Source organism: Saccostrea echinata, unplaced genomic scaffold (assembly GCF_033153115.1).
Source record: "Saccostrea echinata isolate AGI-Se365-2 ecotype Australia unplaced genomic scaffold, CSIRO_AGI_Sech_v1 ptg000041l, whole genome shotgun sequence".
Lineage (NCBI taxonomy): Eukaryota > Metazoa > Mollusca > Bivalvia > Ostreida > Ostreidae > Saccostrea > Saccostrea echinata.
The window spans coordinates 5,514,051-5,540,000 of record NW_026889790.1 but is presented as its reverse complement, the minus strand read 5'-3'; the positions used below and the strand labels follow the sequence as shown (position 1 = coordinate 5,540,000).

Here is a 25,950-nt window from a genome sequence, read left to right as displayed (position 1 = left end):
CCCTAACCCTAACCCCTAACCCTAACCCTAACCCTAACCCTAACCCTAACCCTAACCCTAACCCTGCAATCTTCGTAAAACCCCCTATACCCTAACCCTAACCCTAACCCTAACCCTAACCCTAACCCTTGTGAGGTTATCCACAACAGAAATTATGTTTATATTCGATGGATGAACCAGGGCCACATTGCATTCCGCCACATACTGGTTCACACATCCTCTAATCCTCTGTTCAGATATGTCTATCTCTGTCTTCATCCGCTTCAAAAACCCTTCCTGCCAGTTAACAAATTCTTCTCTTGATAACGCTTTCACCTCTTGCTTCATCTCTTGTACCTTTTCTGCCGTTACTTCCCTCACTGCATTTCTAATCTGCATTCTGAAACCCTCCATCTCTTCCTGGATGATATTTCTCGTCTCCTTAATTAAGATTTGTCCCATCCGAGACATTTCCCTCTGTAAAATACCGTCTAAGGCAGAGGCTGTTACAAATTCTGCAAGAATAGAATGACCAGACTATAACACAATTAGAAACATATTTATGCTGCTAATTTGAATGGCTTTTACATTGCAAGTTAGAAAATACTTTGTGATAAAAAAAGAATACACACATGTAATATCCCAGATGCACATATTTTTTTTTGTTTTCCTTAAAATAAAATTTGAAGATTGACCTACCATCCTCATACTCGGACTCTTCAAAAGATGCTTCGTTTGTTGCCATCCTTAGAATCTATAAAAATAAAAAGTGACATTTATTTCTTACGATAAGTATCAAATAAAGACTCTAATATCCCTCCATTTTCTAAAAAGATCTAGTAAAATGATCAATATCCAAAGTATTACCTTTTCTTGTTAACAAAAACCGGAAAACAATATTTTATATCTTACTTAAAGATACCAGGTTAGGTTTAAGATACCAGGTTAGGTTTAAGATACCAGGTTAAGTTTAAGATACCAGGTTAGGTTTAAGATACCAGGTTAGGTTTAAGATACCAGGTTAGGTTTAAGATACCAGGTTAGGTTTAAGATACCAGGTTAAGTTTAAGATACCAGGTTAGGTTTAAGATTAAGGTTAGGTTTAAGATACCAGGTTAGGTTTAAGATACCAGGTTAAGTTTAAGATACCAGGTTAGGTTTAAGATACCAGGTTAGGTTTAAGATACCAGGTTAGGTTTAAGATTAAGGTTAGGTTTAAGATTAAGGTTAAGTTTAAGATACCAGGTTAGGTTTAAGATACCAAGTTAGGTTTAAGATACCAGGTTAGGTTTAAGATACCAGGTTAAGTTTAAGATACCAGGTTAGGTTTAAGATTAAGGTTAGGTTTAAGATACCAGGTTAGGTTTAAGATACCAGGTTAGGTTTAAGATACCAGGTTAGGTTTAAGATACCAGGTTAAGTTTAAGATACCAGGTTAAGTTTAAGATACAAGGTTAGGTTTAAGATACCAGGTTAAGGTTAGGTTTGAAGATAAAGGTTAAGGTTAGGGTTAAAGATTGATATTAAAGGAAGGTTTAAAAGTTAATGATGGGTTGAAGATTTAGATTAAATTTTAGTTCTTGTTTCAGAGTGGAATCTTGATATGGTAACTAATCAAACAAATCTTCATTTTTGAAAAGTAATCTAGTAGTTGAATTTGTAAGACCAATGCATGGACTATCGTGTGTGTAAAAGACAAAAAATGATTTGCTCGGAAAGTATGGACAAATGATTTAAATAAATTTTAGGGGCAGATAATTCGGCGGTGTTTGGTAACCTCTAATTTAAAAAAAAAAAACTATTGTCATAAGGTTGAGTTCATAGGTTAGATTAAGGGTTAGTGTAAGGCTAAGATTAAAATTAAAATTAAGGTTTGAAAAAAAGGGAAAGTAAAGTTTATTGCAAAAGTTAGGGTGAAGGTCTACTTCAGGGTTAAACGTCATGGTTTATTTTGTAAATAAAGTTCGGGTTTAGTTTAAAGTTAAGGTAAGGTTTAAGATTATAGTTAAGGTTATGTTTACAATTAAAGGTAGGGTTAACATAAGAATCAAGCTAAGGTTTACTATCAAGGTATCCATTAGGTTTCAGATTCAGGTTAGGTTTAAGATTGAATTTAATGTTATGGTTAAGATTAAGATTCAGATTAGAGTTAAGGATGGGTTAAAGAGTAAAAATATGTTTGAATTAAATTGATGATAAATTAAGGTTGTGATTTAGGTTTAAGTTATGGTTAAAGTTTAGTTTATGGTTAAGAGATAGATTAAGGATAAGCTTGAGGTTTATTTGAGGTTTGAAGATTAAGATTGACGTAAAAGTGAAGGTTTACTTCTAGGTTAAGATTCAAATTAAGGTTTGAATTCGGATTACATATAATATTTAGTTTAAGATTAAGAACAAATGTTAAAGTGGAATGCCAGGCCAACTCTTTATTTTATAGATCTTTGTGGCATCCTTTTTAGAGAATGGTATGAGGCATTAAAAGGCCGATATTAGCTCTGATTTTTTCTTTTGTATATTTTTAAAGAAAAATAAAGAAAAAAGTATTTATATCCAAATCAGATGTTTTCTACTTAAAAGTTTGCTGTAAATGAATGCATCATATAAATGTCTAATAAAATATGCAAAGAAATGCTGCAAAGACTTTTTAAATTAATTTTATACCAATTATTTATGCAATTGAATTTCATCATTTGTGAAATATTTTTAAACCTATGGTTAAAAACACCATGAAACTAGTCATAACTTAAGAGAACATGTTTTCCAATCATATTTTAAAGAGAAATTGAACTGAAATTGCAAAAATTTAGGGGGAAAAATAATTTTTTTTAAAATTTGTTATTTAACCCGATCAAAATTACACCGATCCTCATCAAAATTTCAACATAATAACTACAAAACTAGTTTATTGCCTTTTTCATGGATTTACTATTAAAGAATATATTTGATTGTCAAGTTCAATTTTTTTAAACTCCTATTATACCGAATAAGACGAGTTTTCTTCGAGAAATGTTATTTATATCTAATAAATGTACAATTCTGGTTGGGATCGGTTTATTTTTCATCAGGAATGGCCAAACTTTAAAAAAATATGTTTCTGTAAAATTTAAAACTTTCATGCCCATTTCTTATAAAATATGATTAACAAACATGTTTTTCTCCAGTTGTGCCTAGTTTTAAGAATTTAAACACAAGTTAAAAAAAATTATTTGTTTTATTTTAATTATTTTTTTTCTATTTCTAAAAATTTCTATTCGACTTTTCTCTACATATTTTATTAGGTATCCATGTGATGCATTGATTTATAGCAAATATTTTACAAGAAACATCTAATTTTGATGTAATTTTTTTTCCCATTTTGTTAAAATAGGAAACTAATTCTATTAAATTATTAAGAGCTAATGTGTGCCTTTCAATGCAGAAACCATCATTTAAAAGGATTGAAACAGAGATCTATAAAATTAAAAGCTTTGGGGATATTCTTTGGGATACTCCTTAAGCATTATCACAACCTTCACGTCAACCCCTTTGTTTCTTTGGCTGATTTATCTTTACTCATAGTCTTGCAATCAAAGGTTAAAATAATTTTATATTCTCAACCTCATATCTAAAGTCGCCCGGGTTGTGAAATGTTAGAGAAGGATATGGAGATAACGAGCAGTATTCAATCTCAAAGTCCATTAAACAATATACAAAATAAGAGCAGAAGAAACACGGACCTCCGAAACATCAGAGGTGGGATCAGATTCCATGGAGGAGTGAGCATCCCCTGCCGAGCGGTCACAACCGCCGTGTGCTCGTTGTCATGATCAGGAAATAATGGGGGGGGGGGAATCTGTCGTCAATTCAGTATATAAATAATGGACTAACAATTAATATGAAAAACTTCAGTCAGCATTTGACTGAGAGCGTCTTCTCTATAAATCGTGAAGTGAGGTGTTGATCCTGAACTCGATAGTTCGAATCCAACTGTGGGACATGTACACCGGTTCCTCTGGTGAGACCGTATAAACCGAAGTCCCGTGTCGCAGTAGGTGCTGGCACGAAAAAGATCCCTCCCTGCTCAGTAGTCCTGAGTGTCGAGTATAGTACAGAATATACTGCTCTCTACCAGCAAATGGTGACATCTCCATATGAGTGAACAATTTTCGAAAAATTCAATCAATCACTCACATATTTTACATTGTTCAGGAAGTTTTTAATAAAGTTTCTTTGAGGGAAAAAATCCACCCTATTCTGATAACTAGACCATCAGCTTTCATAGTATTTATCTAGAAACATCTTGCTAGATTTCAACATAATTTCTCCCCATTTAGGTTTTGAAAAATTGATCAAGTTCAATAACAAATCATTCCTTAACTAAATACACTGATTGCTCAAATTTATTTCTTCAAAGTATGGAACTTTTGTCTTTACAAACAAACATCAACCTCCAGTTTTTTTTCTATATTCCAAATGAAATTTCTAACAAAATTAATTAAACATTTCTTTAATGTTCAATCAAAGCATCATGTTCAAGACAAGATTTAACTTTATTTTAAAAAAATGTCAAAAAAAACGTCATGTTAAAACAACCAATCAGCGTCATTTTAATTGAAACCCATTTTTCCTGATAAAGCTATGTTTTTGTTTTCATAACTTCTTCGGTTCGTTGACCATACGATATCGGTGTTTTCATCGTTGACTTGAAGGGATTTCATCATCCTCGATACATATATTCTGTCTCACTGGCGTATCTGTAAAACATTTTAAAAATTATACCTAAGAGTCCTAATTCTCTTTTTATCTTTTCTGTTTAAAGGAGATACTAAGATAAATAAAAAACAGCTTAAAAACTTTTTTACATTCCACTTAGAAACCATACATCAAGCATGAAAATCAGTCAATAACATTTTCACTATGAATATAGTTCAATATTTTTTTTTTAAAATTGATATCATTGCATCTAATACAAGAGGCCCATGGGCCACATTGCTCACCTCAGCACTGTGGCTAGCATAAAAGCAAAAATTAGTTAATTATTGAAAAGTTTAAACCCAAAAAAGTCCCAACCATTCCTTAAAAGGGATAGGGTATGATTTGCACAAACCTGAGTCTAAACTTCCTGAGAATGCTTCCATATAAATATATGTATGACCAATTACATCTTTGCTATTCTCGACAAAATATTTAAAGAATTTTATTATATATTTCTATGTTAAACTTTGGTCAGCCAGTGTGGCCCTGCCCAACCACCGGGGGTGGTGGTTGAAACAAATTTGAATCTACACTAACTGAGAATGCTTCCGTATAAATATGATCAATCATGGCTTTGCTATTCTTTAGTTTTTAATACATTTTTCCTACATATTTCAATGTGAAACTTTGCTCGGTCATTGTGGACGCTGCCAAGCCCCGGGTGTCATGTCATGATTTGAACTTGAATCTACACTAACTGAGGATGCTTCCAAATAAATATGACCAATCATGGCTTTTTTATTCTTGGGAAGTTATTTAAAGAATTGTCCTCTATATTTCTTTTTAAAACAATGGTCAGTCATTGTGGCCCCGCCCTTCCCCTGGGGGTCATGATTTCTATAAACTTGAAGATACACTACCTGATGATGATTCCATATAAATATGACCAAACATGGCTTTGTTTTTTACTAATTCATAATTATGTCCCCTTTGAAGGGGGCATAGCCCTTCATTTGAACAAATTTGAATCCCCTTAACTAAAACATACTTTGTGGCAAGTTTTGTTGAAATTGGCCCAGAAGTTCTTGAGAAGACGATGAAAATGTGAAAAGTTTACAGACTAACGGACAGACAGAGGGACATACAGACTGACAGACGGATGCCGGACAAGATGTGATCAGAAAAGCTCACTTAAGATTTCAGTTCAGGTGAGCTGATAAACTGATTCCAAAACCAAACCTAATTCTCTTATTTGAGGTTTTATTATCCTACCAACTACAACACTGCTTGTTGAAATTAAACTTATATTTTTGGTCTACCTTCATTCTTTCTGTCTTGCTTTAATTCCAAGTTCTCTTCTTTTCCTTGTTAGATTCCACTTGTGCTCGAGACAGGATCTGAAAATTTCAATTGTTCTTTGGAAGAAACCATTCATCAAGCATGGGAAACAGTCAGTTATATTTTCATCATGAATAAAGTTCAATAATTTTAATTTACATTAGTTTCATTGCATCTAGTTTAAACTGAACCCAAAACTTAACCTCTAATTTTGAGTTTTATCATCCTACCACCTACAACATTGGTTGTTGTCTTTTGAATGAAATAAAAAGAATTCATATAGTTTGATAACTAATTGTTGATAAGCTTTGGTCTACCTTCAATCTTTCTTTCTTGCTTTCCTTTCAAGTCCTCTTCTTTTCCTTGCTCCATTCCACTTGTGGATGAGACAGGATCTGAAAATTTCATTTGTTCTTTTGAAGAAATCATTCATCAAGCATGAGAATCAGTTAATTATATTTTCACCATGAATATAGTTCAAACAATATTCTTTACATTAATTTCATTGCATAAAGTTTAAACCGAAACCAAATCAAAAACTCTAATTGGAGTTTTCTCATCCTACCAACTACCACATTGCTTGTTGTCCTTTGAATGAAATTAAACAGAATTCATAAAGTATGATAACTAATTGTTGATAAGTTTTGATCTACCTTCTATCTTCTTTTCTTGCTTTTCTTTCATCTCCTCTTTTCCAGGTTTAGAGAGTCGAGATTCATCTATTAATTAAATATAGTTTAACTTGAAATCTTCCTCATAATTATTACTTACTCATGTTTCTAAGCGAAGAAATTATTTGTTTTGGATCATCATTGTATGAAAATCTAATGAAGTAATCAGTATGTGCTTACATTATTCTGTTCTTTCAGTGAGATTTAAGGGGTAAATATATTAAGGTTAGGATTGAGGTTAAGATTAAGGTTAAGGTTAGGGTTAGGGTTAATTTGATATAATGGTTTATGTAAAGATTTAAGTTTGGTACTAAGATCACATACAAAGTATGACTTGAGATTTAAAAGAAAACAAATTTACCACGGAATATATATATTTTGTGAATTAATTTTCAGTTTAATACAGTTGACGTAAAGAAGTTTTCAAGAGAATTGTCTATTCCAATAAATTCCCCTCATGGACAAAGTCAATATTTCATGACTCATATTATCGGGTCAAGAGAAGATATTTATTTATTTGCATGTTTCATTACGCAATTTTTACACTTCAGATCAGGGTCTTCACTGTGACCCTTTCAATATGGTATTACTTATATCTTCAACTTAAGTCATTTTCTCTTATTTATATCTCTAATTTTGATGATCGTTAAAACTACTTTATTTCTTATTAAATCGGTCATTTTTCAACCACATATTGAAGTTTGTTCTCATTCTAAGAAAATATTTTAATCTCCAGCATTAAAAAAAGATTCATTTTCCTCTATTCCACTTACCGGGTTCTTCGACTTTCTTTGACATCTTCCTACTGTCTCGTTTAGTAAAATGGCGGCTCAAACCTACAAGTATGCACGTGACAATAAAAATAGAACTGACGTAAAGGTTCTAGAACTCTCTATGGTAAAATATCTCTCAGTAAAACTGGACCTACAATTATCACGTGATTTTTTTTGGCATTGACAAGATGCAACTGAGTTACAATAAAAGCCCCATTAGCCTACCCCTAACAAAGAGTAAAAGCTGCATCAATATGCTAATAAACATTCTTTAGAGTAAGAGTTGTACCAAACTGCATGATAGAAAAGAGGGGTTAGGGAGCGGCAGAGAATTATTCTTGTTATACGAAATGAAATTATTATTTTTTTTATTGTAACACTTCCTTCCTTGTGATTTCAATAATCTCTCTATATATCCAAACAAATGATTTCGAAGCAAGCTTTGGACAAAAGGGTATAAAATCTCAAATTTACTAATATTTGACTCGAAAAGATCTGTAATTAATCAGCGACTTTCATCTTAAGAAAAAAATAAAAAGAGCTATAAAATGAACGATCCCATCGGGAATCGAACCCGGCACACCTTAATCTGAAGTCCGCTGTTCTGCCTACTGAGCCAAAGTGTATGATGGAAATGACGAAATAAACTTTAATAGTTTCGCTACACAAAGTATTTAAATTAAAAAATCAATAACCACGCCTACTGAAATCACGTGACAGAAAGTGACATTGACGAGATGGCTCCGGAGCAATCTTCGTAAAACCCCCTATACCCTAACCCTAACCCTAACCCTAACCCTAACCCTGAACCTAACCCTAACCCTGACCCTAACCCTAACCCTGACCCTGACCCTAACCCTAAACCTAACCCTAACCCTGACCCTAATCCTGACCCTGACCCTAATCCTAACCCTAACCCTGACCCTAACCCTGACCCTGACCCTAACCCTAACCCTGATTTTTAGGATTTATCCAGGGTTATCCCTTTAAACTTCATATCTGGTGTTCATATTCGGGTTCTAAGTTAGGGAGATGATGTTAAATAGAATGAACCCTCAACCCTTCCCGAACCCGGAAGTTAAAGGGTCAACCCTGAGTTAACCCTGATTTTTAGGGTCCATTCAGGGTTATCACTTTAAACTTCATATCTGGTGTTTATATTCGGGTTTTAAGATGACTACATGATGGTTAATTGAATGAACCCTCAACCCTTCCCGAACCCGGAAGTTAAAGGGTCAACCCTGACTTAACCCTGATTTTTGGGATTTATCCAGGGTTATCCCTTTAAACTTCATATCTGGTGTTCATATTCGGGTTCTAAGTTAGGGAGATGATGTTAAATAGAATGAACCCTCAACCCTTCCCGAACCCGGAAGTTAAAGGGTCAACCCTGAGTTAACCCTTATTTTTAGGATCCATTCAGGGTTATCCCTTTAAACTTCATATCTGGTGTTTATATTCGGGTTTTAAGATAACTACATGATGGTTAATTGAATGAACCCTCAACCCTTCCCGAACCCGGAAGTTAAAGGGTCAACCCTGACTTAACCCTGATTTTTAGGATTTATCCAGGGTTATCCCTTTAAACTTCATATCTGGTGTTCATATTCGGGTTCTAAGTTAGGGAGATGATGTTAAATAGAATGAACCCTCAACCCTTCCCGAACCCGGAAGTTAAAGGGTCAACCCTGAGTTAACCCTGATTTTTAGGGTCCATTCAGGGTTATCCCTTTAAACTTCATATCTGGTGTTTACTCGAATGAACGCTTAAACCTTCCCGAACCCGGACTTTAAATGGATGAGTCCGAGTTAACCCTTTCTTGCAGTGTTCATCCAGTTTTATCTCCATAAACCTCATATCTGTTGTTCCGATTGGGGTTGAATGATAGTTATACAAAGTCCATTTGCATGAGTTTTTAAATCTATCCAAACGCGGAAGTGTAAGGAATAACCTTGATGTAGCCCTTTTTTCAGTCTTTGTTTTCTTGTTAATACTTTGTTCATCATTCTTAACTTCATATGTATTGTTGATATTCTTAAGTAATAATAATAGATAATGTTCAATTAAATGAGCCCTAAGAAATCTTAAATCCTTATGTTTTCAGATGTCTTATGTCTTCATATCTGCTTATTGTAATTGATTTTTAATATAATTAATTATCATAACAATTCTCTCCAGAAGCAAGAAGTTCAAATTGTCACACAGAGTAAACCCTTATTGTAGAGATCATTCAGGTAATTTACTATCACATAATATCTAACCCAGACTTTGGTACATTTTCCTCATCTTTAGTCTTTCATATCTTAAGAGAGAGAAACTATTTTTGCTTACTCTTTGTGGCTTCTAGGAGTCCCTATCGAGGTCTATTACTGACATAAATTTGGTGTTTCAATTTCCTTTACTGTTACTTCTATTCATGACATGACAAGAAAAGACAACTCAGAGAGATGAAAAAATCCACTTTAATCTTTGTACATTAAATTATCAAGACATCAGCGCGGGTTAAAAGCTAGTGCAGTCCACTAATTATTTCATCACATAAAGCTTTCGCTGTGTATTGCGTGGTCTGCTGTAGACGCACTCGCAGGCTTTGTGTATAGGATGCCATCCGCAACAGGTGTGAAATGCTTAGGTCAACACTTTGAGCGCGCGCCGACTTTGAATAGGGTAAGCGCATAGTTTCACAGACAGTGGAAAAAAGAAGACGTGAAAAAGGTAGGCAAAATACTTCATCGTTAGGTTATTAAGATATTATTTAAAAATGAATATTACTGTTGCGAAATTGAAGTAGTATATAATGTAAAATTAACATACACGTGGAATCTTTAGCGAGACACAAATTTAGCAATATTTTACATAAGCTATTTGCATTTTTTGGCTATTTATTTCTCCTTATAAATCATTTTGTATTTGATAAAACAGAAAAACATAAATAATCTTCATTACACAGGAATAATCCAAAAATCAAACAAATATTGGAGCTCTGCTCAGAGTTAAATAGCATTTTAGGTGAATTTTTCTAGGTCCCATTAAATGTACATTTTTCCTGTATTTCTTAAAAATACAAGAAATAAAGTGAAATTAGGCTTTCTTTTCCTTCGTCTAAGTTAACCGTGCCAATATAAAGCAACAGATTTCTATTCGATACGCAATCGACAAAAATAAGGACAGGTCTGGTGTCGCGACATGTCCAAATTGACTTAAGTCGTTCTTAATTTGTTTTCTGTTACTTTTTAAGTACAATCTTTGGTTTTAATTACAACCCATGTTTTCACCCTTTCTGGCTACCTGCACTTTAAGAACTCTCTCATCGTCTTATTGTCCGTTTTCTTAGCTTTCCAACGACACCAAACTTGTCTAAATCCGATAATAAATAAGAGAGTTATGAGCTTCGGAAAATTCCACTCTTTCCTTTACTTTGACTTCTATCCATGACTTTCACTTTCACTTTCATTTGACCTAGATAGTGCATGACCTAGATAGTGCATCTTCGCTTTTTGCCTATACCCTAACCCTAACCCTAACCCTAACCCTGTATATCTTGGGTATTACTCGGGTTTATCATGGGTTAAACCCAGATATATCCTTGATTATACCTGGGTAATACCCAGGTATATCCTGGGTTATACCCGGGTATATCCTGGGTTTAACCCTTGATTATCCTGGGTTAAACCCGGGTATATCTTGGGTTAAACCCAGGTATAACCCGGGTTAAACCCGGGTATACCTAGGGTATACCCGAGTACACTGGTGTGCATACTCAGCATCATTTGAAGTTTACTTAAATGACCTTAATTTCAATCAATATGTTCTTATTGTGTAATTAAAAGGAATATATCCTAATTAACCATTGAAAATACACTTTAAATTACCAGGTACTATTGAAGAACACAAAAAAATATACATAAACTTTGTCCTCTTAAACACAAAAAATTCATTATACTTCCGTAAATTTTTAATGCAAAAATAAGGCAAGATTATGCATTACTTCCTTAAAAAAGATGCCGTTGCTTACTCAAACAATACATGATAATTAGCAATTAAAAAAATCAAATGAAATATTACCTTACATCAAGAAAATCACCCATTAAAAACACAACAGTATATAAACGTCCAAATCGAAAGAAATTCTGCAAGAAAACACCTACTTTCACAATGAAATGATTGACAATCACGTGATAAAATAGGCGGAGTCCCGCAATCCCGCACCCGCAACACGTCAAAGTGCCCTTACCCTAACCCTAACCCTAACCCTAACCCTAACCCTAACCCTAACCCTAACCCTAACCCTAACCCTAACCCTAACCCTAACCCTAACCCTAACCCTAACCCTAACCCTAACCCTAACCCTAACCCTAACCCTAACCCTAACCCTAACCCTAACCCTAACCCTAACCCTAACCCTAACCCTAACCCTAACCCTAACCCTAACCCTAACCCTAACCCTAACCCTAACCCTAACCCTAACCCTAACCCTAACCCCACCCCCACCCCCACCCTAACCCTAACCCTAACCCTAACCCTAACCCTAACCCTAACCCTAACCCTAACCCTAACCCTAACCCTAACCCTAACCCTAACCCTAACCCTAACCCTAACCCTAACCCTAACCCTAACCCTAACCCTAACCCTAACCCTAACCCTAACCCTAACCCTAACCCTAACCCTAACCCTAACCCTAACCCTAACCCTAACCCTAACCCTGAGTTAACCCTGATTTTTAGGGTCCATTCAGGGTTATCCCTTTAAACTTCATATCTGGTGTTTATATTCGGGTTTTAAGATAACTACATGATGGTTAATTGAATGAACCCTCAACCCTTCCCGAACCCGGAAGTTAAAGGGTCAACCCTGACTTAACCCTGATTTTTGGGATTTATCCAGGGTTATCCCTTTAACCTTCATATCCGGTGTTCATATTCGAGTTGTAAGTAAAGGAGATGGTGTTGAATCGAATGAACCCTCAACCCTTCCCGAACCCGGAAGTTAAAGGGTCAACCCTGAGTTAACCCTGATTTTTAGGGTCCATTCAGGGTTATCCCTTTAAACTTCATATCTGGTGTTTATATTTGGGTTGTAATATAAGTAGATGATGTTTAATCGAATGAACGCTTAAACCTTCCCGAACCCGGACTTTAAAGGGATGAGTCCGAGTTAACCCTTTCTTGCAGTGTTCATCCAGTTTTATCTCCATAAACCTCATATCTGTTGTTCCGATTGGGGTTGAATGATAGTTATACAAAGTCCATTTGCATGAGTTTTTAAATCTATCCAAACGCGGAAGTGTAAGGAATAACCTTGATGTAGCCATTTTTTCAGTCTTTGTTTTCTTGTTAATACTTTGTTCATCATTCTTAACTTTATATGTATTGTTGACATTCTTAAGTAATAATAATAGATAATGTTCAATTAAATGAGCCCTAAGAAATCTTAAATCCTTATGTTTTCAGATGTCTTATGTCTTCATATCTGCTTATTGTAATTGATTTTTAATATAATTAATTATCATAACAATTCTCTCCAGAAGCATGAAGTTCAAATTGTCACACAGAGTAAACCCTTATTGTAGAGATCATTCAGGTAATTTACTATCACATAATATCTGGAAAAAGAATTTTTGGACCCAATTTAACAGAAAAGTCAATGCAACCTAAAAATCAAAATTAAATTGTAATCCGAATATTTAATTCATGCACCTTTGCATTTTTTTGGGTTCAAAATAAACAACTATTTCATATAACAATCATTTATTTATTATTTTTCAATCTGTGCTTTGATCATTTTTTAATATTCCTTATTAAAAAGTACACAGCAATAGATACAATTCAGTGATTATCTTACAATCTTGCTGTCAAATGACAGAATGATCTGACAAAATACGAGAAAAAAATCAATTATGTCCATAATACAAGAACTGAAACAATTCACATTGATTTAGGTCAATTTAAGCCATTCATTTTTAACCTTGTCATTAAACAACCCATCATGAATTACATGTTTGTTGTCTGATTATCTGTTTCGGAAAAGCTACAGAACCTTTCTTGTGTACAGGTATCATGGCTATCCAGCACTCCCATCCTCTTTCGTAAAACAATTGAAACCCTAAAGAGCTGCTGAAATTCATAAGCTCGCTTTTAGAATATTCTGTTACAGGTTTCTTTAAAGTGCTTCTAATCTCACGTAAACTGCCATTGTCATTCGGAAAGAGTGTTATATGTCTAACTGGCATTCGTATTCCATTTAAATTCTTCAGTTCAATAACACATCCATCAATATCAAAAGTGTACTGAAGCCAAACATCTCTTTCTGCTTCGTCAACTGTCACGCTTCTTACGAATACCCGTTTATCTCTTTTTAAGAATAACATGGGTGACTCGCTCACAGGATAATACCTATTCGCTAAGTTCATGTTCTCCATCACAGTTTCCGCAAAAGTCTGCTCATCTTCCTCGGTATTCATCTTTAAATAAAAAAAAAGTTCCAGTCATATTGATTCAATTTTATATACATTTAAATAAAGCTAACTTTACTTATCTAACATAATAGAAGGTCTCTTTAATCAGTTATATTAAAATGGTACCCTTTGCAGAAGATGTAAAATTCAGAAAAAGAATTATATGCTGAAAATTGTACTAACAATATTAAAAGATCCTACTTCACAATGTTGGAAAGCAAAAAAATATGCTCTCATACTCATTAAGTAAAATAAATATGAATAAAGAGTAAAAAAACCTGTAGAAAACCAAAGTAAACCCATCGTATACCTGGGTTTCACAATAATATTCACCCTGCATCACGGCCAAGTTTTCCCTGGGTTATACCCGGGTTTAACATGGGTTAAACCCGTGTATATCTTGGGTTATACTCGGGTTTATCATGGGTTAAACCCAGATATATCCTTGATTATACCTGGGTTATACCCGGGTATATCCTGGGTTATACCCGGGTATATCCTGGGTTATACCCGGGTATATCCTGGGTTTAACCCTTGATTATCCTGGGTTAAACCCGGGTATATCTTGGGTTAAACCCAGGTATAACCCGGGTTAAACCCGGGTATACCCCGGGTTAAACCCGGGTATACCCTGGGTTAAACCCGGGTATACCCTGGGTTAAACCCGGGTATACCCTGGGTATACCCGAGTACACTGGTGTGCATACTCAGCATCATTTGAAGTTTACTTAAGTGACCTTAATTTCAATCAATATGTTCTTATTGTGTAATTAAAAGGAATATATCCTAATTAACCATTGAAAATACACTTTAAATTACCAGGTACTATTGAAGAACACAAAAAAATATACATAAACTTTGTCCTCTTAAACACAAAAAATTCATTATACTTCCGTAAATTTTTAATGCAAAAATAAGGCAAGATTATGCATTACTTCCTTAAAAAAGATGCCGTTGCTTACTCAAACAATACATGATAATTAGCAATTAAAAAAATCAAATGAAATATTACCTTACATCAAAAAAATCACCCATTAAAAACACAACAGTATATAAACGTCCAAATCGAAAGAAATTCTGCAAGAAAACACCTACTTTCAAAATGAAATGATTGACAATCACGTGATAAAATAGGCGGAGTCCCGTAATCCCGCACCCGCACCACGTCAAAGTGCCCTTACCCTAACCCTAACCCTAACCCTAACCCGGGTATATCTTGGGTTAAACCCAGGTATAACCCGGGTTAAACCCGGGTATAACCCGGGTTAAACCCGGGTATACCCTGGGTAAAACCCGGGTATACCCTGGGTTAAACCCGGATATACCTAGGGTATACCCGAGTACACTGGTGTGCATACTCAGCATCATTTGAAGTTTACTTAAATGACCTTAATTTCAATCAATATGTTCTTATTCTGTAATTAAAAGGAATATATGCTAATTAACCATTGAAAATACACTTTAAATTACCAGGTACTATTGAAGAACACAAAAAAATATACATAAACTTTGTCCTCTTAAACACAAAAAATTCATTATACTTCCGTAAATTTTTAATGCAAAAATAAGGCAAGATTATGCATTACTTCCTTAAAAAAGATGCCGTTGCTTACTCAAACAATACATGATAATTAGCAATTAAAAAAATCAAATGAAATATTACCTTACATCAAAAAAATCACCCATTAAAAACACAACAGTATATAAACGTCCAAATCGAAAGAAATTCTGCAAGAAAACACCTACTTTCAAAATGAAATGATTGACAATCACGTGATAAAATAGGCGGAGTCCCGCAATCCCGCACCCGCACCACGTCAAAGTGCCCTTACCCTAACCCTAACCCTAACCCTAACCCTAACCCTAACCCTAACCCTAACCCTAACCCTAACCCTAACCCTAACCCTAACCCTAACCCTAACCCTAACCCTAACCCTAACCCTAACCCTAACCCTAACCCTAACCCTAACCCTAACCCTAACCCTAACCCTAACCCTAACCCTAACCCTAACCCTAACCCTAACCCTAACCTCATATCTGCTGTTCCGATTGGGGTTGAATGATAGTTATACAAAGTCCATTTGCATGAGTTTTTAAATCTATCCAAACGCGGAAGTGTAAGGAATAACCTTGATGTAGCCCTTTTTTCAGTCTTTGTTTTCTTGTTAATACTTTGTTCATCATTCTTAACTTCATATGTATTGTTGATATTCTTAAGAAATAATAATAGATAATGTTCAATTAAATGAGCCCTAAGAAATCTTAAATCCTTATGTTTTCAGATGTCTTATGTCTTCATATCTGCTTATTGTAATTGATTTTTAATATAATTAATTATCATAACAATTCTCTCCAGAAGCATGAAGTTCAAATTGTCACACAGAGTAAACCCTTATTGTAGAGATCATTCAGGTAATTTACTATCACATAATATCTGGAAAAAGAATTTTTGGACCCAATTTAACAGAAAAGTCAATGCAACCTAAAAATCAAAATTAAATTGTAATCCGAATATTTAATTCATGCACCTTTGCATTTTTTTTTGGTTTAAAATAAACAACTATTTCATATAACAATCATTTATTTATTATTTTTCAATCTGTGCTTTGATCATTTTTTAATATTCCTTATTAAAAAGTACACAGCAATAGATACAATTCAGTGATTATCTTACAATCTTGCTGTCAAATGACAGAATGATCTGACAAAATACGAGAAAAAAAATCAATTATGTCCATAATACAAGAACTGAAACAATTCACATTGATTTAGGTCAATTTAAGCCATTCATTTTTAACCTTGTCATTAAACAACCCATCATGAATTACATGTTTGTTGTCTGATTATCTGTTTCGCAAAAGCTACAGAACCTTTCTTGTGTACAGGTATCATGGCTATCCAGCACTCCCATCCTCTTTCGTAAAACAATTGAAACCCTAAAGAGCTGCTGAAATTCATAAGCTCGCTTTTAGAATATTCTGTTACATGTTTCTTTAAAGTGCTTCTAATCTCACGTAAACTGCCATTCTCATTCGGAAAGAGTGTTATATGTCTAACTGGCATTCGTATTCCATTTAAATTCTTCAGTTCAATAACACATCCATCAATATCAAAAGTGTACTGAAGCCAAACATCTCTTTCTGCTTCGTCAACTGTCACGCTTCTTACGAATACCCGTTTATCTCTTTTGAAGAATAACATGGGTGACTCGCTCACAGGATAATACCTATTCGCTAAGTTCATGTTCTCCATCACAGTTTCCGCAAAAGTCTGCTCATCTTCCTCGGTATTCATCTTTAAATAAAAAAAAGTTCCAGTCATATTGATTCAATTTTATATACATTTAAATAAAGCTAACTTTACTTACCTAACATAATAGAAGGTCTCTTTAATCAGTTATATTAAAATGGTACCCTTTGCAGAAGATGTAAAATCCAGAAAAAAATTTATATGCTGAAAATTGTACTAACAATATTAAAAGATCCTACTTCACAACGTTGGAAAGCAAAAAAATATGCTCTCATACTCATTAAGTAAAATAAATATGAATAAAGAGTAAAAAAACCTGTAGAAAACCAAAGTAAACCCATCGTATACCTGGGTTTCACAATAATATTCACCCTGTATCACGGCCAAGTTTTCCCTGGGTTATACCCGGGTTTAACATGGGTTAAACCCGTGTATATCTTGGGTTATACTCGGGTTTATCATGGGTTAAACCCAGATATATCCTTGATTATACCTGGGTAATACCCAGGTATATCCTGGGTTATACCCGGGTATATCCTGGGTTATACCCGGGTATATCCTGGGTTATACCCGAGTATATCCTGGGTTTAACCCTTGATTATCCTGGGTTAAACCCGGGTATATCTTGGGTTAAACCCAGGTATAACCCGGGTTAAACCCGGGTATAACCCGGGTTAAACCCGGGTATACCCTGGGTTAAACCCGGGTATACCCTGGGTAAAACCCGGGTATACCCTGGGTTAAACCCGGGTATACCTAGGGTATACCCGAGTACACTGGTGTGCATACTCAGCATCATTTGAAGTTTACTTAAATGACCTTAATTACAATCAATATGTTCTTATTGTGTAATTAAAAGGAATATATCCTAATTAACCTTTGAAAATACACTTTAAATTACCAGGTACTATTGAAGAACACAAAAAAATATATATAAACTTTGTCCTCTTAAACACAAAAAATTCATTATACTTCCGTAAATTTTTAATGCAAAAATAAGGCAAGATTATGCATTACTTCCTTAAAAAAGATGCCGTTGCTTACTCAAACAATACATGATAATTAGCAATTAAAACAATCAAATGAAATATTACCTTACATCAAAAAAATCACCCATTAAAAACACAACAGTATATAAACGTCCAAATCGAAAGAAATTCTGCAAGAAAACACCTACTTTCACAATGAAATGAGTGACAATCACGTGATAAAATAGGCGGAGTCCCGCAATCCCGCACCCGCAACACGTCAAAGTGCCCTTACCCTAACCCTAACCCTAACCCTAACCCTCCCTAACCCTAACCCTAACCCTAACCCTAACCCTCCCTAACCCTAACCCTAACCCTAACCCAGTCCCGCAATCCCGCACCCGCAACACGTCAAAGTGCCCTTACCCTAACCCTAACCCTAACCCTGACCCTAACCCTAACCCTAAACCTGACCCTAACCCTGACCCTGACCCTAACCCTAACCCTAACCCTGATTTTTAGGATTTATCCAGGGTTATCCCTTTAAACTTCATATCTGGTGTTCATATTCGGGTTCTAAGTTAGGGAGATGATGTTAAATAGAATGAACCCTCAACCCTTCCCGAACCCGGAAGTTAAAGGGTCAACCCTGAGTTAACCCTGATTTTTAGGGTCCATTCAGGGTTATCACTTTAAACTTCATATCTGGTGTTTATATTCGGGTTTTAAGATGATTACATGATGGTTAATTGAATGAACCCTCCACCCTTCCCGAACCCGGAAGTTAAAGGGTCAACCCTGACTTAACCCTGATTTTTAGGATTTATCCAGGGTTATCCCTTTAAACTTCATATCTGGTGTTCATATTCGGGTTCTAAGTTAGGGAGATGATGTTAAATAGAATGAACCCTCAACCCTTCCCGAACCCGGAAGTTAAAGGGTCAACCCTGAGTTAACCCTGATTTTTAGGGTCCATTCAGGGTTATTACTTTAAGCTTCATATCTGGTGTTTATATTCGGGTTTTAAGATGACTACATGATGGTTAATTGAATGAACCCTCAACCCTTCCCGAACCCGGAAGTTAAAGGGTCAACCCTGACTTAACCCTGATTTTTAGGATTTATCCAGGGTTATCCCTTTAACCTTCATATCCGGTGTTCATATTCGAGTTGTAAGTAAAGGAGATGGTGTTGAATCGAATGAACCCTCAACCCTTCCCGAACCCGGAAGTTAAAGGGTCAACCCTGAGTTAACCCTGATTTTTAGGGTCCATTCAGGGTTATCCCTTTAAACTTCATATCTGGTGTTTATATTTGGGTTGTAATATAAGTAGATGATGTTTAATCGAATGAACGCTTAAACCTTCCCGAACCCGGACTTTAAATGGATGAGTCCGAGTTAACCCTTTCTTGCAGTGTTCATCCAGTTTTATCTCCATAAACCTCATATCTGCTGTTCCGATTGGGGTTGAATGATAGTTATACAAAGTCCATTTGCATGAGTTTTTAAATCTATCCAAACGCGGAAGTGTAAGGAATAACCTTGATGTAGCCCTTTTTTCAGTCTTTGTTTTCTTGTTAATACTTTGTTCATCATTCTTAACTTCATATGTATTGTTGATATTCTTAAGAAATAATAATAGATAATGTTCAATTAAATGAGCCCTAAGAAATCTTAAATCCTTATGTTTTCAGATGTCTTATGTCTTCATATCTGCTTATTGTAATTGATTTTTAATATAATTAATTATCATAACAATTCTCTCCAGAAGCATGAAGTTCAAATTGTCACACAGAGTAAACCCTTATTGTAGAGATCATTCAGGTAATTTACTATCACATAATATCTGGAAAAAGAATTTTTGGACCCAATTTAACAGAAAAGTCAATGCAACCTAAAAATCAAAATTAAATTGTAATCCGAATATTTAATTCATGCACCTTTGCATTTTTTTTGGTTTAAAATAAACAACTATTTCATATAACAATCATTTATTTATTATTTTTCAATCTGTGCTTTGATCATTTTTTAATATTCCTTATTAAAAAGTACACAGCAATAGATACAATTCAGTGATTATCTTACAATCTTGCTGTCAAATGACAGAATGATCTGACAAAATACGAGAAAAAAAATCAATTATGTCCATAATACAAGAACTGAAACAATTCACATTGATTTAGGTCAATTTAAGCCATTCATTTTTAACCTTGTCATTAAACAACCCATCATGAATTACATGTTTGTTGTCTGATTATCTGTTTCGCAAAAGCTACAGAACCTTTCTTGTGTACAGGTATCATGGCTATCCAGCACTCCCATCCTCTTTCGTAAAACAATTGAAACCCTAAAGAGCTGCTGAAATTCATAAGCTCGCTTTTAGAATATTCTGTTACATGTTTCTTTAAAGTGCTTCTAATCTCACGTAAACTGCCATTCTCATTCGGAAAGAGTGTTATATGTCTAACTGGCATTCGTATTCCATTTAAATTCTTCAGTTCAATAACACATCCATCAATATCAAAAGTGTACTGAAGCCAAACATCTCTTTCTGCTTCGTCAACTGTCACGCTTCTTACGAATACCCGTTTATCTCTTTTGAAGAATAACATGGGTGACTCGCTCACAGGATAATACCTATTCGCTAAGTTCATGTTCTCCATCACAGTTTCCGCAAAAGTCTGCTCATCTTCCTCGGTATTCATCTTTAAATAAAAAAAAGTTCCAGTCATATTGATTCAATTTTATATACATTTAAATAAAGCTAACTTTACTTACCTAACATAATAGAAGGTCTCTTTAATCAGTTATATTAAAATGGTACCCTTTGCAGAAGATGTAAAATCCAGAAAAAAATTTATATGCTGAAAATTGTACTAACAATATTAAAAGATCCTACTTCACAACGTTGGAAAGCAAAAAAATATGCTCTCATACTCATTAAGTAAAATAAATATGAATAAAGAGTAAAAAAAACCTGTAGAAAACCAAAGTAAACCCATCGTATACCTGGGTTTCACAATAATATTCACCCTGTATCACGGCCAAGTTTTCCCTGGGTTATACCCGGGTTTAACATGGGTTAAACCCGTGTATATCTTGGGTTATACTCGGGTTTATCATGGGTTAAACCCAGATATATCCTTGATTATACCTGGGTAATACCCAGGTATATCCTGGGTTATACCCGGGTATATCCTGGGTTATACCCGGGTATATCCTGGGTTATACCCGAGTATATCCTGGGTTTAACCCTTGATTATCCTGGGTTAAACCCGGGTATATCTTGGGTTAAACCCAGGTATAACCCGGGTTAAACCCGGGTATAACCCGGGTTAAACCCGGGTATACCCTGGGTTAAACCCGGGTATACCCTGGGTAAAACCCGGGTATACCCTGGGTTAAACCCGGGTATACCTAGGGTATACCCGAGTACACTGGTGTGCATACTCAGCATCATTTGAAGTTTACTTAAATGACCTTAATTACAATCAATATGTTCTTATTGTGTAATTAAAAGGAATATATCCTAATTAACCTTTGAAAATACACTTTAAATTACCAGGTACTATTGAAGAACACAAAAAAATATATATAAACTTTGTCCTCTTAAACACAAAAAATTCATTATACTTCCGTAAATTTTTAATGCAAAAATAAGGCAAGATTATGCATTACTTCCTTAAAAAAGATGCCGTTGCTTACTCAAACAATACATGATAATTAGCAATTAAAACAATCAAATGAAATATTACCTTACATCAAAAAAATCACCCATTAAAAACACAACAGTATATAAACGTCCAAATCGAAAGAAATTCTGCAAGAAAACACCTACTTTCACAATGAAATGAGTGACAATCACGTGATAAAATAGGCGGAGTCCCGCAATCCCGCACCCGCAACACGTCAAAGTGCCCTAACCCTAACCCTAACCCTAACCCTAACCCTAACCCTAACCCTTTAGGGCCTAGTTACTGAGTATGGACAAAAACCAAAAGTGTAAAATGTAACATAAATATTTATGACATTTCCTTTTTGGGCCCTATTTTCTTATAAATCAATCTGAAAGAGATATTTTAGGAAAAAATACTTTACTTTAAGATAAACAATAAAAATATAATACCAGAATCTCTCAGTTATCTTTTATATGACCTCTGCTCAGAGGTAAGCAGCATTTTAGGTGAATTTTTCTAAGTCCCAACAAAAATACAATTTCCTCCTATTTCTTTAGAATACAGGGATTTTAAATAGAAATAAGACTTATTTTCCTTCGTATTAGTAAACCGTACAATTTTAAAGCAAAAAATATCAGGTTTATGCGTATTTGACAAAAATAAGACTCAATCAGGAGTCGCGACATGACGAAATCACTGAAGTCTTTCTTAATACGTTGCGACATGATTTTTCAAGTAACCGAGTGCTGCGAACAATTATAAACATAGTATATTTTGATTTTTCAATGCATTTTCTATTTTCTTTTTATTTAATAAGGACATAAAGTTCAAAAATTGATTTATGTTACATTTTACACTTTCTAACCCCAGAGTCATATTTTACATTTCCCTTTTTGGCTTATTTTTGTTTATCATTTAATTTATATTTGATATTAGAGGAAAATCTACTTTCAATTAATATTAATAACCTGAATCTAGAGAAAATAATTGTCACCTTCTCTCAAAATGACCCCTGCTCGGTGGTAAGGAGCATTTAAGGTGAAAATTTCTAAGTCCCAACAAAAATACATTTTCTTTTCATTTCTTCAGGTTACAAAGAATTAAGGTAGAAATAAGATTTATTTTCCTTCGTCTAAGTAAACCGTACTTATAAAAAAGCAAAATATTTCAGATTGATACGTATTCAACAAAAATAAGAGTCAATCAGGAGTCGCGACATGTCGAAATCCCTTAATTGGCCCTTGCTTAGTTGCGACATGATTTTTCGACTAACGAAGTGTTGCGAACAGTTGGAATCAAGGTATATTTAGTTAATTCAAAACATATTCTACTTCCTTGCAATCATAAAGGTGCATAAAGTTCACAAAATAGTTATGTTACATTTTACACTTTCTAACCCCAGGTATAAGAAATAACATTATTACTATATTTTTTTAAGAATACGGTAAAATAGAATAAAGTAAAGTTAGTTTCGTCTTTGTCTAAGTAAACTGTACTTTTATAAAGCAAAATATTTTGGATTGATACGTAATCGACAAAAATAAGAGCCAATCAGGAGTCGCGACATGTCGAAATCACTTAATTGACCCTTGTTTAGTTGCGACATGATTTTTCGACTAACGAAGTGTTGCGAACAGTTGGAATCAAGGTATATTTAGTTAATTCAAAACATATTCTACTTCCTTGCAATCATAAAGGTGCATAAAGTTCACAAAATAGTTATGTTACATTTGACACTTTCTAACCCCAGGTATAAGAAATAACATTAGTACTATATTTTTTTAAGAATACAAAAAAATAAAGTAAATTTAAGTTAGTTTTCTCTTTCTCTAAGTTAACTGTATAAGTATAAATCAAATAATTTACCTTTCTTTCTTTATTTAACTTCCTATTCACCCTAATTCCAGTACTATATAGTACTGATTTTTGACAATACGTTTAACTTATATATTTTTTGAATAGCATCTGTATAAGTTTACAGAAAGGAATAAATCAATCAAACCCTGGAATATTTAAGTGGAGGATATAAATTGAAACTAGAAATCTACTCTATAATTGAGGATGTCTGTTTCAAATACAATTTGAAACAAGGTATTTCCTATTCATGCTACATATATTCATTATTTCAGACTCTAAATACTGTGTAACTTAAAAAAAATAATTTGATGGTGCTTTAAATATAAAGGTCAAAACTTGTTCTTTCCTGTTTCATCTTTCATTATCAGGGTAAAACATATCAATAAAAAGTGAACCAGATCATTAAACGGTCAAAATCTATCAATTTCAATAATTTCGTTCTAACCCCAGGGTTAGAAAGTGTAAAATGTAACATAAACATTAAGGTCATATATCAAAATTATTTCTAGGAAAAATCAATAATTTTTACCATAAAACAAAATAAAAATTTTTAATAATTAATTTTAGATACTTAAATTATTTAAATTTAGGGATTTAAGATATAAAAATATTTGGTAAATAATTGTGTAAAATGTAACATAAGTTAGTACTATCTCAGCTAATAATAAAGATAGAACGCTGAAACCCAGAGGGTTAGAAATCTCAAAACAGAGTAAATTCGGGTTAAAATAATCAGTAAAATCAAAGAGATCGATTTTTTAACCTCAAATATACTTATGTTACAATTACACTATTTATGTTACATTTTACACAAGTTATGTTACAATTTACACTTTTGATAAGTTATGTTACAAAAAGTGTAAAGTTATGTTACATTTTACACCAAGACGCGAACCCTAACCCTAACCCTAACCCTAACCCTAACCCTGGGTTAAACCCGGGTATACCTAGGGTATACCCGAGTACACTGGTGTGCATACTCAGCATCATTTGAAGTTTACTTAAATGACCTTAATTACAATCAATATGTTCTTATTGTGTAATTAAAAGGAATATATCCTAATTAACCTTTGAAAATACACTTTAAATTACCAGGTACTATTGAAGAACACAAAAAAATATATATAAACTTTGTCCTCTTAAACACAAAAAATTCATTATACTTCCGTAAATTTTTAATGCAAAAATAAGGCAAGATTATGCATTACTTCCTTAAAAAAGATGCCGTTGCTTACTCAAACAATACATGATAATTAGCAATTAAAACAATCAAATGAAATATTACCTTACATCAAAAAAATCACCCATTAAAAACACAACAGTATATAAACGTCCAAATCGAAAGAAATTCTGCAAGAAAACACCTACTTTCACAATGAAATGAGTGACAATCACGTGATAAAATAGGCGGAGTCCCGCAATCCCGCACCCGCAACACGTCAAAGTGCCCTTACCCTAACCCTAACCCTAACCCTAACCCTCCCTAACCCTAACCCTAACCCTAACCCTCCCTAACCCTAACCCTAACCCAGTCCCGCAATCCCGCACCCGCAACACGTCAAAGTGCCCTTACCCTAACCCTAACCCTAACCCTAACCCTGACCCTAACCCTAACCCTAAACCTGACCCTAACCCTGACCCTGACCCTAACCCTAACCCTAACCCTGATTTTTAGGATTTATCCAGGGTTATCCCTTTAAACTTCATATCTGGTGTTCATATTCGGGTTCTAAGTTAGGGAGATGATGTTAAATAGAATGAACCCTCAACCCTTCCCGAACCCGGAAGTTAAAGGGTCAACCCTGAGTTAACCCTGATTTTTAGGGTCCATTCAGGGTTATCACTTTAAACTTCATATCTGGTGTTTATATTCGGGTTTTAAGATGATTACATGATGGTTAATTGAATGAACCCTCCACCCTTCCCGAACCCGGAAGTTAAAGGGTCAACCCTGACTTAACCCTGATTTTTAGGATTTATCCAGGGTTATCCCTTTAAACTTCATATCTGGTGTTCATATTCGGGTTCTAAGTTAGGGAGATGATGTTAAATAGAATGAACCCTCAACCCTTCCCGAACCCGGAAGTTAAAGGGTCAACCCTGAGTTAACCCTGATTTTTAGGGTCCATTCAGGGTTATTACTTTAAACTTCATATCTGGTGTTTATATTCGGGTTTTAAGATGACTACATGATGGTTAATTGAATGAACCCTCAACCCTTCCCGAACCCGGAAGTTAAAGGGTCAACCCTGACTTAACCCTGATTTTTAGGATTTATCCAGGGTTATCCCTTTAACCTTCATATCCG

At 34.3% G+C, this 25,950-nt stretch overlaps 1 long non-coding RNA gene across 1 annotated transcript; it reads right to left on the bottom strand.

Annotated features, from left to right (window-relative positions):
• Positions 1-4,641: 4,641 nt before the first annotated feature.
• LOC133200878 (uncharacterized) lies at positions 4,642-6,409 on the bottom strand. The gene is made up of 3 exons (XR_009723008.1): positions 6,309-6,409; positions 5,973-6,050; positions 4,642-4,712 (listed from the first exon to the last, which is right to left on the bottom strand). It is a non-coding gene; the product is annotated as an uncharacterized LOC133200878 (long non-coding RNA).
• Positions 6,410-25,950: the final 19,541 nt, after the last annotated feature.